This window comes from Artemia franciscana, chromosome 12, assembly GCF_032884065.1.
Source record: "Artemia franciscana chromosome 12, ASM3288406v1, whole genome shotgun sequence".
Lineage (NCBI taxonomy): Eukaryota > Metazoa > Arthropoda > Branchiopoda > Anostraca > Artemiidae > Artemia > Artemia franciscana.
Window position 1 is genome coordinate 34,496,336 of NC_088874.1, and position 17,136 is coordinate 34,513,471.

General features: G+C 35.6%; 1 long non-coding RNA gene across 1 annotated transcript in view; it reads left to right on the forward strand.

Annotated features, from left to right (window-relative positions):
• Positions 1 to 15,217, forward strand: part of LOC136034206 (uncharacterized) — a 77,323-nt gene extending 62,106 nt beyond the window's left edge. The window contains exon 6 of the long non-coding RNA XR_010619138.1: positions 15,082 to 15,217. This is a non-coding gene — a long non-coding RNA (uncharacterized LOC136034206). The remainder of the gene's footprint in view (positions 1 to 15,081) is intronic.
• Positions 15,218 to 17,136: the final 1,919 nt, after the last annotated feature.

The window sequence follows — 17,136 nt, forward strand, 5'->3', positions numbered from 1 at the left end:
AAGGAAATGAATGTTTGGAAATGGTCATTTAACATATTTTAAGTTTTTATTATTTTTATAACTTAGTGGATTGTTTTTCAACTTAATGGACAGTTTAAACAAAAATATAGATCCATTTCCCGGAACAGTACATATTTCAAAAAATAAAAATAATTGCTTGTCTTAAGAAAGTAGTCAAAAGGACCTTTTGAAAATATTTTGAATGTTTCTACTTTTTGTGCTCTTACTAGTGTTGGAATTTCTCTTTTTGTATTTAGTGTTCTTAGTTGAAAATTCTTCACTGTTATAATTCTGTTTTAATAATGAATGATTTTTAACTTTTGAGTAAATGAAAAAACAGAGGCATTTCAATTAGAGTTAAGAAATGACAAACTTTTTCTGTCAATGTTAATTACCAAGCTGAATTAATTGCGATAGGAGAGTTCTTTCATTTAAGGTTTTTGGAAACTGTTGTATATAAGCGGTTACCTTATTTTACTTCAGCTCGAGATTCGAAGGGGATTGGTAATTTTAGATTTTCGAACATAAATTATGCTGCTGTTAATCCTTCCCGGTATTACGATACTGCCGTCATTGGATATAGAGCCGCCTTCCTCGAACAACCTATGAATGGAAGACAGTCGGTAGAAGAAAGAGAGGCCGCCCCAAAAATACATTGAGACGAACATATGACCGAAATCTGAGGACGGCTGGCACCTCACTAATACATGAATGGGAAAACGTCATCGCTGCAGCACCAATGCAAGACGAATGGAGAGGCTTTGTCGACGTCCTATGTGCCACTGATGGCTTTGGAGGAACTAAGGCTAAGGTAAGGTGATTGAATATGATACTGATCTTTTGTTTCTATAGCCTTATAATGGTGACGTATCAAGCAAGAGACTCTTCTTTCCACCTCAGCCAAAACTGAACAAAACTCAAGGATTTCAGAGTATCGTTCGTTTTTGGACCATGGAATTCTGTGCAAAAGAGCTCCACGATCTATGATATATTGAACGTAATCGGGAAGGGGAGTAGAACGCTCTTTAAGATTGCAAGCCTGTGCTATAGCCTTGGGAAACTCTGGCTTGTTTGGAGACCAGAGCATGCAAGAAGTGTCAAAAACCGATGCAGGATTGGAACACAGTTCTTGTTGAAAGTACTTAGATTTTGTGAGATTGATCCTCTTTTCTAGCGTCATGAACCTCTGAAAAATGAGTGTGGGGTCTGGTATTTTGCAATATCCCCCTGAATTCTGTTTTGTAGTAATTTGAACTGCCTGTTGTTTTCGTCGAAACCTACAATCAGCGACCATCACTCCAGACATGGAATCAATGATTTTAGGCCTAAATCTCTATTAGAACTAACCTTGGTAGATTCGTAGGCTGTCACACCATAGGTGATGTTGCTTAGTTGAAGATCCCCATTAAATGGTTATCCTCTTCATAGGAATCAATAATAATCTGGGTGTCTTTATAGTATCTTAGCTGTCTCGGCTCGAAAGTTTCCTTATGTTGTTTATTAGTTCCCTAGAAAACCTGTGACACCCCCTCAATTAGAAGATTTAATGCAGAGTAGACTGGTCAAGAAAAACGTATAGGGACCTTTGAATCTCTTGTCATACCACTTCCATCGGTAAGGCCATTAGCTGTTTGAAACAACGCATGATCTCCTGCTCAGTTGAGGCTTCTTTGTTCATAAGCTTTGTGTACGGGCTTTTGAGTTACAATATTTCTTCAGGCTGCAGAACTGATTCAGCAGCACTGGAACTTTTTTTTAGAGAGACCTCGGAAAGCAGAATATAATGTAGCAAAGCGTCAACCAGAAATGGTCAACCAGTCAACCACCGGTCTTCTAAACGAGCAAACCATGATTCGTCAGCCCAAATTTTTATTTACTTTTCTATATTTGAAACTTGAGCCTTGAAGTACAATATTTGGTTGGGGCTAATGTCATGGGGTGTTCTCCTCAAGATTTCTTTAAGTAACTGTTGAAAGCTGGATCTACTCTGGCTGATCATACAATTACATAATTGACCTCTGTCTCAATCCAAATAATAGGGAGGGGCATTCTTATTGTTTATATCTGATAAGAAATACTAAAAATTAATTTCAGCAGTTTTTTTCAAGATGAAGGAGGAGGGCAAATTCTTTAAATTCTTTTTTATGAAAATACTAGAGTAAATCTTTCAATAATTTCGTGGCGATGAGAATTTGGCATTCCTATTTTTTTGGTTTCATTGGCAACCCTTCGACAGCTTACCCTGAAAGGATATAAATTGGATAGGATAAATAAAAAGAACAATAAAACTCCGAATAGTGTTAGAACTTTGCTATAAATTTGCTAATCCTTTGAAATTCTCGCAAAAATTTTAATTTTTCTTTCAAATAGGACATGATTTCAACGTTTTTTTAAATTCTCACAAAAGTAATTCAGAGTTCTTAATTATTGTCTAAGCCCGACTCTGGTGTGTACCTTGGACATTAACATCGACAGTAGGTTTATTAAATATACTTTGAGATACATCAGTGTTTGGTCTACATCAGACAACTCATTCACAGATTCTGAAAGGTGATATGGGCCTATTTTATTTAAAGCTACGTAGGTATATGTTAATGCTTATATTCTGGTTGAAGTTAACTAAGAGTAATGAAGATAGACTAGTAAGAGCGGCATATGAACAGATGTTGAAATGTGGTTTAAAAACCTCGCGGCCGTCCCAAATTAAATCATTACTAGAAAAAGTAGGAATGCCTTATTTATGGAATAATGGTCTTTGCTCTAGTGATGTACCAACAAATATAGAAAGCCAGGTACGATTTATATTAGAGAGTCAGGAAATTCAGCATTGGCAAGGGCTGGTTTTAGATTCTACAACCCTACAACATTATAATCAGGCAAAACCTAGTTTTGGAGAGGAAGTTTATTTTAAATTTAATATACCGGCTATGATTCTACGTCGTTGGATTCAGCTTAGGGCGAATTGTCTTCCAATCCAGAACAGGCAAAAAACTTTCGGTAAAAATAAAATGATAGTTGGTCCTGATATGCGGTATGTTTGTTCCCTTTGTAAAGATGATGATGAAGACTTGGATCATTTCCTCCGGAAATGCCCGGTGCTCTTGGAATTACGAGAAATTTATTTGCATGGGATTAATTTGATGCTTCCAGGTATTTTGCAAAATAGCAACCCAACCACAATATTTCGAGTGGGAGCGTATATAGATAAATCCTTAATAAAAAGAAAAAGTTTTATATGACTAATTTCTTTTGTTGTTAGATTAGGCACTTTTCGCGTTGAAGTCTGTTTTTTGTGCGTGTTTGTAATTTCGTACTGTTGTTAATTTCCTTGCTTGTTTTTTATTTATTTATATTTTATGTGTATATGACCCATGGTTTTTTGAAATACACTTATCTATCTATCTATCTATACTTTGAGATATACTTAGTCATGTTGGTATTTAATAATATAATAGAATAAGAGATAAAATTTGTCATTCTGTTTCAAATGCAATGCTGCTACCTATCATGCTATCACGCTACTTATGCTTTTACCATGATTTATTCCTATTTTCACCAATCGCCGTTTCCTTTCCAATTATTCATTTCGTTGAGTATTTCATAACGATCCATCCGTAATATTTTTGTTTTTCCAGGACTTATTACAATATTTGTTCATAAAAGATCACACACACACACACATATATATATATATATATATATATATATATATATATATATATATATATATATATATATATATATATATATATATATATATATATATATATATATATTTTAAAAATTTAATATTAAAAGACTCTATGAATATTTTCGCACAGTCTAATTTAAGACAACCTGTCCGCATATGTAGTGAAAACCGAAATTATAGACGGGCGAAATCTGTTGCAAGGCAAAGGATACTTATTCAATCTAATTGGTAACTTCTCTTTCATTGATTTCAAGTTGATTTTTGTTGTTTGATTCAGTGTCTTTTTTCATCTCGTACAGTTCACTTAAAGAGGTTAGATTTTGTTGATGTTTCTTCTTTGTTTCTTCTTTTTCTTTTTCCTCTTTCTCGTTTTTTTTAGCACTGAGGACAACTTGGCGGAGGTCCTTTTCGAAATATTTGCTTGTTTTTCATATTTTGCACCTGGCTGATAAAATCCTCATTTTTCACCTATTTGATTCTTCTCTTTTCATTTGTTGTTTCCTATATATATATATATATATATATATATATATATATATATATATATATATATATATATATATATATATATATATATATATATATATATATATATATATATATATATATATATATATATATATATATATATATATATATATATATATCCTGCTTGAAAACAAAATGACACAGATGTTCTTTAAATAGCATCTGAGACTTAGCTAGATCCATTATGGAATTTCTAGTGTTTATAGAGAAAATTGAACACGTTTCTTGTAATACAATCTTTTTAATTAGTCTTTTCGTTCATTCCCAAAAAAAATCTCGAAATGATTTTGACAAGAGCATCCATTGCGGAGTTTATTCCAACTTAAATTTAAGAATATCATATTGGAGAGGGGGAGGTCTTGCCGAAACTGAAATTGTTTAATTGATTAAACAAGTACTGTTTAATCCAGAAAACTAGTCCATTTTCTAAAAGCCTATCTTCCTTTAATTTTAAAGGTCAAGCATTGTCCAGTGATTTTCACTCAACACTATGTTTTGCTTCTTGTTTGTGTTAATGAATTAATGGATATGTGTGTTTCAAAACACCAGTTTAATACCCCTAGCCGAATTAATTCTAAGTAAAAGAAACTTCATTAGATGCCAAACAAAAATTATATTCAAAAATATTTTTAAATATTTTTTTGGTAATTAAGTATTGCCAACACACGAAAAATAAAAAAATAAAAAATTAAACCACTCACACTAGTGGGCATTATTACCTACCAAAAATCGAACAGAATGTTGAAGTAAAGTTAGAGGTTTGCAAGAAGATGTTAATGAATACCTTTGAATTCAAAACTGATTCTCATTTGACTGAACTCTGTAAGAAAAATAAACTGTGGTCTTGCCATCCTGCATGTTGCGGATAATAGAGGAAACAAAGCACCTCATGGCAAGGTGACTTCAGAACACCTTGATAAGATTGAGATCTATATCAATAGCTTTGGTCTTTCTACACCCCCTTACCGTCGCGAAAATACACTGAACATCAAATATTTGCAACCTTCTTTGACTCTCATTAACACACATCAAGATTTCAGTGTGAAATTTCCAACTTTGAAGCTCTCTCTTGAGACATAGAGATGGCAGGTAAAGAGAATAAACATATCATTGAAAATGCCAGCATGTGATGTTTGTGCTGAGTGTGAATAGTACTGTACGGCTGACAGTCTAGGAAATGACAAGGATCAGACAGATTCTGACAATCACAAAGCACCGAAGAAAAAAGACTGGGAGAAACGCATCGAACGTGCTAGGAAAGCTACACCTGTCTATCAATCAGACGCATCAAGTTGCAGCAGCGATTCTGAGAAAAGTATCTTTGCAGTAGATTTACAAAAGGTTATTCTTTTTTCTGATATGCCTGGAGTTATTTTTCTTAGTCGACTGGTTGTGTTTAACGAGACCTTTGCAGGTGTGAACCAATTTGACCCAGCATCGGTAGGGGAAGGTCATTCTCACTGGTTGTATGGCATGAAGCACTGAAAGACAGGACAGCTGAAAAGATTGTTGATGCCTTTTATGATGTTATTTCATCTACTTCAGAGCGTGAAATTCAGGATTTTATATTTTGGATGGACAACTGAACCAGTCATAATAATTGGATTTTGCATAACTGGATTTTGCACACCTCCCTTTTCCATATTGTAAAAAGTTTGAACGGACCTCAAACTGTGACACTGAAGTACTTGACAAGAGGTTATCATGGCAATATTAAAACTAAGATGTGGAAAAAAGGAAAAGTATACGATTTTCCAGATTTTGTAGAGTGCGTTTCAACGTCAAGAAAAGGACTCTCAGCTGTGGAGCTACGTGAATTTAGGCAATGGGTTTTACAAAAACGAGCACAGAACAAAAAGTATGTGCTGCCACAGTTAATGAACATTGTTGAAACCAAATTTTGAAAAAGAGTCTCGCCTACTTTACTATCGTATAGACTTTGACAAAGATATGGAGGCTTGCGACTCTATGCAACCAAAGTTTGACATCAAACGTTTTTTGGAGGTCAGCGGAATTCCAAGAAGGATATTCAAAGAGAAGAAGGATGCAATGGTCAAAAAATTGTGCCCCATGATGCCTAAATCAGGCAGTCGTTTTGGAAATTATTGCCAGTTTCAGAATCCGTGGATCTCCTTGACGACGAGAACGATCCCTATGAAGAGGAGGAAAAATTCTATAGCGAGCAAGTGAACTTGGTGACTTTTAATCTTCTGTCGAAGCCATCAGATGCTGCTACCGTCCCTATTTTTAGATGTCAGCCCTGTTTACAGTAGCCGCCTCCCATCTTAAGACCTGTTACTTTCAACGCTCGCCGTGGCCTTCCTAACTTCTTCGTTTGCAACACTAGATCGCTGTGCAACAAAACAGAAGATTTGAAGCTGTTATTCGCCACTGTTATTTTCTTCTTTTTTTTGTGTTAGTTTGTTATTTAGCATAGTGAAGCAACGCAAATTAGCTGTTAGCTACGATGTTGTTTAAATAAACCTATCTCTCTCTCTCTCTCTCTCTTACTTTTGTAATATAACTCTCCTTTTTTTAAACTCCCAACTGTCTAAATACTAGGTTTTGGCAATTAGAAACGTTGGCCATCGGAGTCGAAAAGATCCACGAGAACCTAGTAGCTGCAATATCCCAGGTTTAAAAAATATATTAGAATAAAAAATTGTCATCCACCTAGCCTATCTGTGCGAAAGTTTCACTTTGTAAATTAGCTGGAATGGATAGCTCCAGCAAGTGCAATGATTCCAAGAGGATGGACTTTAAAACCGAAAACTAAGTACTAAAGACCATGTCAGTAGCCGAAACTTACGTGAATCTCTTTGACTACCAAGAAAAAGAACTTGTGAACATAATTATAAATGAGATTGCAGAAAAATCAGTTGAGGAGAGTGTTTTGTCTGCTGAAGAAAACGGCTTAAGTCATTGAAGCATTTGTCGTTGGGCTGCCCAATTTATTTTCAAAAGTTAAAATAGCTACAATGGTTACTAACCTGAACAAAGGTAACGGACATAAAAAGAAAGCCTTCAAAACCGTCCAAGAGGAACTAGAAGTGACTAGAAAAATAGTGCTTGCCCGCTATAGTGCACCCGCTTCATCTTTGTCAATGCTTCAAAGATTTATGCCACATGAACTTCTTCTGGTACCGCCAGCTCTAATTGAAAGAACAGGGACCGGTGCTGTTATTCCCTTAAGGACTGATTCCAAAGCTACACTTCTAGATGCTATATGGATACTCAGTGAGATTTGTTCTAGGCTATAAAAATTTCTCCCACACCTGTACTATGGCAGGCTGTTGTAATGAATGTTATACCATATATCAGAACGCAAACTCTCTCGAGAACCGAGACTTTGGGATAGTTTGCTTTAAGAAGCTTACGAAATATAACTAGAGATCCGACAGAATTGACTAAACTCCAGGTAATGTGCGACATACGTGATGGATTGTATTCTGTGAAGGACCCATAAGGTTGTCCCATTCTCCTCAAAGCCAGCAGCGGCTGTTATGGTAGAAGGGGCAAGGGCAACGCAGGAACGTGTTTAAATTCCTCGGATGCAACTCGGGAAAACTAAGAGGTGATGCTGACACAGTCATCGTCAAAAATAGCAGAAATAATTTTTTGGTATGGAAAGAAGAGACGGAAAACACACCCTGTCCGCTAGTGCTTGCTCGAGGTTTTCGCGATAGAAGAAAAATTCATTTTAGAGGTATTCCTCCTGATATTTGCTCTCTACTCGCTGAGAGGCTAGCAAGCACACATGAAGAGGCTGACACGAGGGCAGTAATCCATATGGCTGAGCGTTACCGCAGGGGCTTTCCACGCGTCATAATGAAAGCCAATGACACATAAATTTTCGCAATACTAATTCAGTATTTCAGATTGATAACACCAGTAATTCTAGTCCCAAAGAAAAATAACAACCTTAAATTCATCGTGGATTATTGAGCCTTGAACAAATAAGTGGTTAGTGACAAATTTTTTCTACCTAGAATAGATGAGATCATAGATTCCATGTCAAATAAAATCAAAGTGTTTACTACCCTAGAAGTAACGCCGGGCTTGTCCCTTAAATTGCAGGGACAAGGTAGGCAGCCTCCAACGCTTCCCTTACTTCTCTTGCAAGTGAAGTTTTTTTTCTTCACTTCACACTTTTTTCGGTTTATTTTTTGCCACCTTAAAATGCCAAAGTTTAGGTAGTTCGACTTGGTTTTAGTCCACTTTGCAGGATATCCTCTCTGGCCATCAAGAATAATGAAAGTTACAACTGAGTGTGACAGAGATTCCAAATGCCTTGTTTTCTGCTACGGTCAGCATAGTGAATATATAGTCGCTGAGTCAAATATCACGTCCGAAAAGGCTAAATTTCAACAGGCCTAAAAAAACAAATCAAAAGGAGTAGATAAAGTTTTCGCTGAGCTAGAGTCGATGCCCGATATATATCGTAGAAGTAAGACTTTTGCCGCAAAGAATCTTACTCTGGCTGACCCTGAACCTGCGACTTCAGGTCTACTTGGCCAAGTGGCTACGGTGCAGGCTGAGTGGGAAAAAACGAAGTTGAGTCTAAAAAATGATATAGCCCGTAAAATAGCAGAAATGGCTACTGGTGGTGGCTCTGTGGATACAATTGTCAGCGAAGTGTACGACTCTATTTCGGTTGAATGTAATCTTAAATTTGAAAAGCTTGAAAAATCACTCAAAACCCTAAAAATACTTATTGAAAATCTTGAGGAGCGCGTTAATCGCATAGAGATGAGGCTTGATGATTATGACCAAGAAGTTCTGCTTAATAGTCTCGTAATCCATGGAATGAAACAACAGCCAGGTGTTAACCTGAATACCACTGTGATTGATTTGGTTAAGCAGAAGTTAGGTGTTAGCGATATAACGGATGGGCATATTACAAGTGTATTTCGATTCCGGCAGAGTATGATCATTGCTGATGGTTCTGGTAAAGTAGCTCCAATAATGGTGAAGTTTCAGAGCAAAGATATTGTCCGAAGAGTCTTCAAAGAAAAAGCAAAATTAGCGAGTACCGGTGTATACATCACTGAGGCTTTAACAAAGAGTCGAAGAGACATTTTGAACATGGCGAGAGACAAATTTGGTGTGAAGTATGTTTGGACAGACCATGGTAATGGCCTTGTGAAAATGCCAAGTGACCCTTCTGTTCACAGAATAAGGTCACTTGTTGATTGCATGTGATTTTGTTGATTTTTTTTTTTCTTTTTCTTTTTCAGATATTTTTTATTTTTATTTTTATTGTTCGATAGTAACGCCAATATTTACTATTTTTCGTTTTAATGGGTACTGATCTACTAAGTTTGTGGCTTAAGCGATATGAACAAGACCCATTTGATATTGACAAATATTTATTATCTAAGCTTGTGGCAGAGCAGTCTACTTTGTTTTCGGCACGAATATTAATAATCAAAAACCGTTCAAAAATGGGCAGAGGAGGCCTGGCGTTTCAAGTAAGGGACTCTCTACAGTAAAAGGTGCGTGATGATCTTGAGGTTTGGCTAGAGGGTGAATTTGAAAGTTTTTCTGTTGAAGTTAGATTTGAAGAAAAGAATTTTTTATTTTGTATTATTTATAGACCACCAAGTGCTATGTTTGATCGTTTTATATCTGGTTTTGATGATTTAATGCTGAATGTAAGAAATTCAGGTTTGGAATTTAGTATAATGGGTGATTTTAATTATGATTTGAAAATACTAGCTGGTATGAATCTTGATTTTTTAAATTTCATGTCATCTCACGATCTATACCCTGTGGTCACAGTTCCAACAAAGATCACCGAGCATTCTGCGACCTTGATTGACAACATATTTGTTTCGTAACGTCAAGTAGCAATTACATGCACAGACGTTATAGTTTCGCCTATCTCCGATCACCTACCAGTCCTAGCTAGATTAGGACTTCACATAAAAAAACAAGTAGTGAAGCATAATATACAGATCCGAGATCTGAAGCCAGCAAACGTTAAAATGTTTTCAGAAGAGCTAGGTGCTGTAAATTGGGAGAGTATATTTAGGGAGAATAACCCCTCCTCGGCTTTTGAAAAGTTCAACACCACGCTGCTAGGTATTTATGACTTGACATGCCCACTGAAAAGCATGAAAATAAGAAAAAAAGCAGCGAGAAAACCTTGGGTTGATGATGAGCTTTTGCGAATGATTGATATAAGAAATGCTTTGTATACAGCACACATCAATGAACCAAATGAGTTTAGTTCTGCACAGTTCAAGGATCAACGTAAACTAGTTAACTCTACTAGACCAAAGAAAATGAGAAACTTTTATGGCGAAGAATTTAAGAAAAATGCATCAAATCCTAAAGCCACTAGGAAAATTATTAATGAAGTGATAAGAGGTAGTCCTGCTCCACAACAGTATAGCCTAAATTCTGGTGGCGAAATAGTTCGAGATCTTGACAAAGTATGTGATTTGTTTGCTTATCATTTCTCGAAGATTGGTCAAACTGTTCAGAGTGAAGCAGCAGTGAGAAACGAGTTGCTGATAGAAGAATCAACTTTTGAAGACCTAAGAGGTCAAGATTTTGAAATGAAATTAGAACCCTGCGATTCTGTAGAAATAGAGAAGATTGTTTCTTCAATAAAATCAAACAGTGCTGGGACCGATGGCCTCAACCTATGAACTCTAAAATCAGTGCTTCTGAATATTCTTCCAGTACTAGTATTTTTAATAAATCTGTCAATGGCAGAGGGTCAATTTCCCTGTACACTGAAAATGGCCAAAGTCATCCCGCTTCCGAAGTCTGGGACTCTAAGTGATTTTTCAAATTGGAGACCTATATCAATACTACCCATCATTCCAAAGCTATATAGTGCACAAAAGACTATATGAGCATCTAACAAATTGCGGATTTCTGTCTGAAACTCAATTTGGATTTAGAAAAAGACGTTCAACTGTGCATGCTGCTTTAAATTTAATTGATAAGGTAAACAGTGCACTGAAAAAAAATTATTTTTGCATGTCAATTTTCATTGATTTTAAGAAAGCTTTTGATACTGTTGATTTTGGAATTTTGCTGGATAGATTGTCGAAGTTAGGTATTAGTAATAAGTGTTTGAGTTGGTTTGAGTCGTATTTGCGAGGTAGAAGTGTAAAAGTCGTAATAAATAATGAAGTTTCACAAGCTTACCCATTGAATTGCGGAGTGCCACAAGGTTCTGTCCTAGGTCCTCTTTTATTTTTAATTTATGTAGATAGTATGAGATTTTTTGTCCCTGGTTACTTAACGTCTTTTGCTGATGACACTGCTATAACTGTTATTGCCAAATCCTTGCCGGACTTGATAGACCGAGCAAACAGTGCTTTAAAGGGACTACATACGTTTGTTACACTCAGTAAACTTGCTGTTAATGCTTCAAAAACAAGTTACATGGTTTTTAAAAGGACTGGTGAGCCCCAAGATTTACCTTCAGATATTAAGTACAATGGTGTTTCCTTAAAACAAGTCCGAGAAACGCGTTACCTCGGGTTTCTTCTTGACTTCAAACTGAGTTGGAAGGCACACAATGACCTAGTTTCCTGCAAAGTGTCAAGGGGAGTTGGAAATGGTGTGGCGTCTAAAAAATGTGCTTCCTTTGAAAGTTTCAATGTCACTGTACCATATTTCAATAGCGTCGTATATAAATTATGGTTGTTTAATCTGGGCTAGTAACTTTCAGTCTAATTACAGGAGAGTTCAAGTGCAACAGAATAAGGCAATTAGAATTCTAGGAAATTATGATCATGGAAGCGCTAGCACTGTGTCTATATATAAGAAGTTAGATAATTTGGAGGTTGGAAAAATCAGAGACATGCAGATTGGTATTTTAGTATATCAGTGTCAACATAATTTAGGGTCTGACATTTTTAATGATTTTTTTAGCTTGGGTTCTTCCTATCATGATTATGACACGCGAAATTCAAATAATCTTATTCATGAGTTTCGGAATACTTCCCGGTCGGCTCATGTCATCAGATACATGGGACCGTCCGTCTGGAATCCATTCCCACAGCAAGTTAAGGAATCAGAAAGTCTTCCTCAGCTGAAACGACGCCTCAAGGCCCATCTTCTGAACAATTAGTAATGTTGAGTATTTTAGATTGAGAGAGGGGTATCTTCCCCCATTTTGTTAAATTGACCATTAGTTTTTGTTTTGTTTTCTTTTTTGTGTTTTTTTTTCTTTTTTTGTAGTTTATTTATCTTATTTATTTTTCTTTTTGATGTAAGTGCAATATTTTATGGATCGTATTTGATGTCAGCTATGCTTACAGGCCATTACGGCCAATTTTTTTTTAGCTGATGAATGAAAGTTTATTGTATTGTTTTTTGAATAAAATTACCTACCTACCTACCTAGATTGGACAAAAGGATACCACAAAGGAAAAATTACCGAGGGGAATGTAGATAAAACTGCATTCTCCACAACAGAAGGCAGCTGCTATGCATATTTAAGAGTGTCCTTTGGGCTCAAAACAAGTTCAAGCGCATTATGTAGGCCTTAATTTCACTTACTGAGAGGCTTACATAACATATTTCATTTCTTTGATGGCGTAATTTGTATGAATCAAAATGCATTGAACCATTTAATTACTCTAGCCAAAATATGTGAAAAATTCAGAGAAGGGAATTTGAAATGTAGACCAGAAAACGTAAATCTGTTACAATCTAAAATATAATTATTGGAAGAAGCAGTAACACAAGGCCAAATACCACTAGACTTCAAGAAAGTAGAATAAGATAAAAATCTTAGACCCCCCTCCCCAAAGCATTTATCAATTAGAAGGAATTCGGGATTAACGAGCTATTTTCAAAATTTATACGAAATTACGCCCAGGTGGCAAAGCCCTTTACTGATCTTACACGAGAAAACTTAAAAAACATTACTTGGTCTAAAAAGCTTAAGATTCTTTACATTACCTGAAAAACACTTATTTCGGAACGAATCTTGCCATTAACGGATTTCCAAACAGGACAATTCGTAATTAAAAAAGATGCGTCAACCAAGGAAATAGGGTCTATCCTCTCCCAAATAATAAACAGGGAACAAAAGGTTATAGCATACGCAAGTCTTACCCTCACGCCAGGAGAAAAAAATTACTCAGCTACCCAACTTGATTATTGTCAATAAATAATCACCTGGACAAATTTCGACACTATTTATTTTGTAGAAAATGTAAGTTACGTTCTCACCACAAAAGGGTACAATATTTACAAACTTTTAAAATACCCACGAGAATCCTCGTCCGCTGGACACTTTAAATTCTAAATTTGGATTACAAATTTGAATACCTTAAGGGGAAACTAAATGACCCCTGCGAATAACTAGGTAGATTTCAGGACGATACGCCCTTACAAGGTGAAACTGAAGAAATCAATGCAATAAAGTCAAAACACGTTACAAAAAGTAAAAACTCAAATTAGAATACAAATACCAAAACCAAGGAAAGAAATAAATACGGCCCCCTTTCCTAAACTAATGTTAAAGAAAATCAAAGAAAAGGCAATGCCTGTGTTTCTTTGATTGATTGTTTCTTATGCGATTAAGAACTGCCGAATGCCATGATAGCACTTGAAAAGAAGTAGACAACTTTTATTAAGATTTAATATAAACATTATAGAACTAACTTAGTGAAGAATTGTGACAAATGTGCCATTAGTGATTTACTGAATATTCTAAAACTGACAAGTGTTTCTAATTATTGATGTAAATTGAACCTGACTATTATTTTTTAATATATTTGAATACCTTGAATCAATTGGAAAGATAGTTGAATTAAAATCAATTTTAATAAAAATAAGTACGACTTAAGAAAAAAAAAACAATTGAAACTAGGTATTCACAGTATAAACCTTTAGTTTTGTTCAAGTGTACCATATTAATTTAAATGTAGGAGTAAAAGCTTAATGGCGTTAAAACTATGTAAATAATATTACCTAAATTATCATAGTTCTAGTTGTAAGAATAATAATAACAAATACAATGGAATTATAGTACTGTCGATGTAGATCAATAACCATTCCAAAGTGAAAGAAATATAAGGATGAATTTTAAAAAATTAATAAACAATATCAAACTTCAAAAATATGTATTTCAAGAAAAACTATCATAAAAACGGGAGATTAGTCTGAATGACAAAGACATCATTCTAAGACGGGAATGGGGATAAATCAAATACAGCCCAATAATTCGTTCTATAAAATACAAGGTTATGAAAATATTTATTTTTGCAATCCGAATGAAAATTATGGTTTTGAATAATGAATATCTATCAATATCTTAAACCTCTTTAATCAGACTTGTTTATATTTGTGTTCATGTAACTTAACTGGCTTAAAATTATTTTACTGTCCAGATTAGAACTTCATTTGGATTAACAGTTTTTCCGTTATCCGATAATAATGTGAGAAGTCCCTTTGTTTTATTTATTTATTGATTTATCACTATACGACAGGCTGACGTCTTCATATCTTTATTTACCCATCTTATTTATCTGCTCTCATTTACCAATTTTATTTTATTTTACTGTTGACCGGTAACCTTCATCCTAACGGTAGAACTCAAATCTCTAATTTATTGGAAAACCAGATCGACGAGGACTCCTCTTAAGAGCGATTGTTAGAACAATATTCGGAGAGTTCTGATTCACAATTTGTGGATGACAGATATAGATAACAACCCTGCTGCTCTGAATTGGTTTATCTTCTTGCCCATTGGATGCTCTGAATTGGTTTATCTTCTTGCCCATTGGATCACCATTCTTTCTTTGGATACTAGCATTTCTATTAACACAAGGGACTGCCTGACGAATATATATACAAGATTTAACGTAAGTTTATTTCATTTCCAGATTTTTACTTCATCGTCCGAGTCACGACACTGCATCAGCCAGGAAGAGCTCTCCAGTTCGTCTTCTTTTAACTTCATATTTCTTTTACCTGTTTTGTTTACACACTCTTCTTAAAGTAAAATTCCTTGTCTGGATGGATAGTGAGTTTTAATAGACCTTAGAAAACAGATAGACTGTTGCCATAGTAGATAGAGAAGTGAACCTATACGCATAGCAGCTACTGGTGGCAAGCTAACAAAGTGGTGGCTACCGGTGTTCTTTTCTGCTCTATGGTGGGGTTCTAGCTGTTTTGTATCTATTTTTTCGTTAGATTTTCCCCCCTACCATTTTTTTTCTTCGCCCGAGTCGGCTCATTTTTAGCCGAGGAGATTCCCGTATTCCTATCTACAAGCTAGAATTTTCTTGTCTGTAGACTAACATACTAGTTTCATAAGATAAGTTTTATTCATCAATTCATTAGTTTAGCCTCATCAAATTATCCGTAGCTCATGATAGTTCTTTTTTACATTATCTTTACTGTCTGTAACATCAATAGATTTTTATTACTCATATTAAAAGTAGTACAGCATATCTGTATCCTAATAGATTTCATTGCTTATTGTAAAGATTTACGATGTTTGCCGAAAATTCAAGTAAACAAAACCCTGCAACTATCCCAGATAATGCTCAAATAGCCAATCAACAAGTCCTTTCTCAAATTACCAATCAGATGGTAGCTGACCCTTTTTTGCACATTCAAACTTTAACAAAACTATCTAAAGGAAAAGCATGGATAAGACAACTTAAAAGCATGACGGCTACTCCAAAATGGGACGATGAATATACTTTAGTCATGGCGTCAAACACCTGCAGAGGAATTTTCCAGCGATTTGTAGACGAAATAATTGAGTCGTGAAACACTTTTACTCTCGACAACCTATGCGAAAAACTGTCAAGAAATGTAGGTGCTAGAAAAACCCCTCGGCAATGTCTGCAGGCAATACTAGAAATAATACAAAAACCAGATGACACTGTCTTGGAATTTTATATGAGATTAAAAGCAGGAAAGATAGATTATTATAAAGCAGAAGGGTTAGCAAACTGAAAAAGTGTAGATGCATTTGCCTTAGTAAACTCAATTGTTCTGCAAGCGTTTGAGACGGGGTTGTGGAGTGATCTCCAAGAAGCAGTTAGGTTAAGAAAAGACGATTATGAAAATCTAGACGAAGCACTTGAGACCACCCAAATTATCGAATCAGTAAAATTTAGCCTTAGATCTAACAACCAAACAGACCAACTTGAATATATTACGACAGGGATTGCAGAAATAAATATTAGTAGAAACAGAACTCTCTACGGGCAGGCAGGAAGGGCTTCCCATGGTAATAACTTTTAAAATCAATACAATTCTTACCAGCAGGGTCCATGCCAGATGGCCCAGCACTCAAATATGGGGAAAACCTTTTTTCAGTCTAAAGTTTATCAAGGGCCACGGGGATGGCATTCACAAGGTCCCGGGAGGTACTATGAAAGAAGTTCCAGTGATAGTTATAATTATTCTAGCATTAGACGTCATTTTGATCAAAGAAGTAGTTCTACTCCATATTTTAACGGTTGATTTAATTCGATTATAAAGAAAATATAATTTTTTTTAGGAGTGACCCGAATAGGGGTAGTAATCACCGCGGTGCTTTTAACTCACAACGAGGATCACAGTTTAGCGGTGATTGTTCCGATACAGCTATGTATTCCCCTTCACGGGATAATTGTGATGGTAGATTTGAAGGTCAGAGAGGTCGAAATTCCATCGGTTTCAACAACATATTGGTTAAGGTCACGGAAAGATGAGGGGTCAGGATAGTTATTGTGGGATGTCCGCACCAGAGTGTAGGAATGTCCGTTTTCAGGAAAATCCCCAGAAAGTTAGTTTCATGGCGGAGGATTATGACGATCCGAGTCCACCTTTCAACCGTATTGAAGATACAACCAACTACGTTGAAGATCAATCTTTCCCTTTAGATGGGTCTTTAAGCTTGAACGCCAGGTTCCAGCACTAAAGGTGGAACCAACATTGTT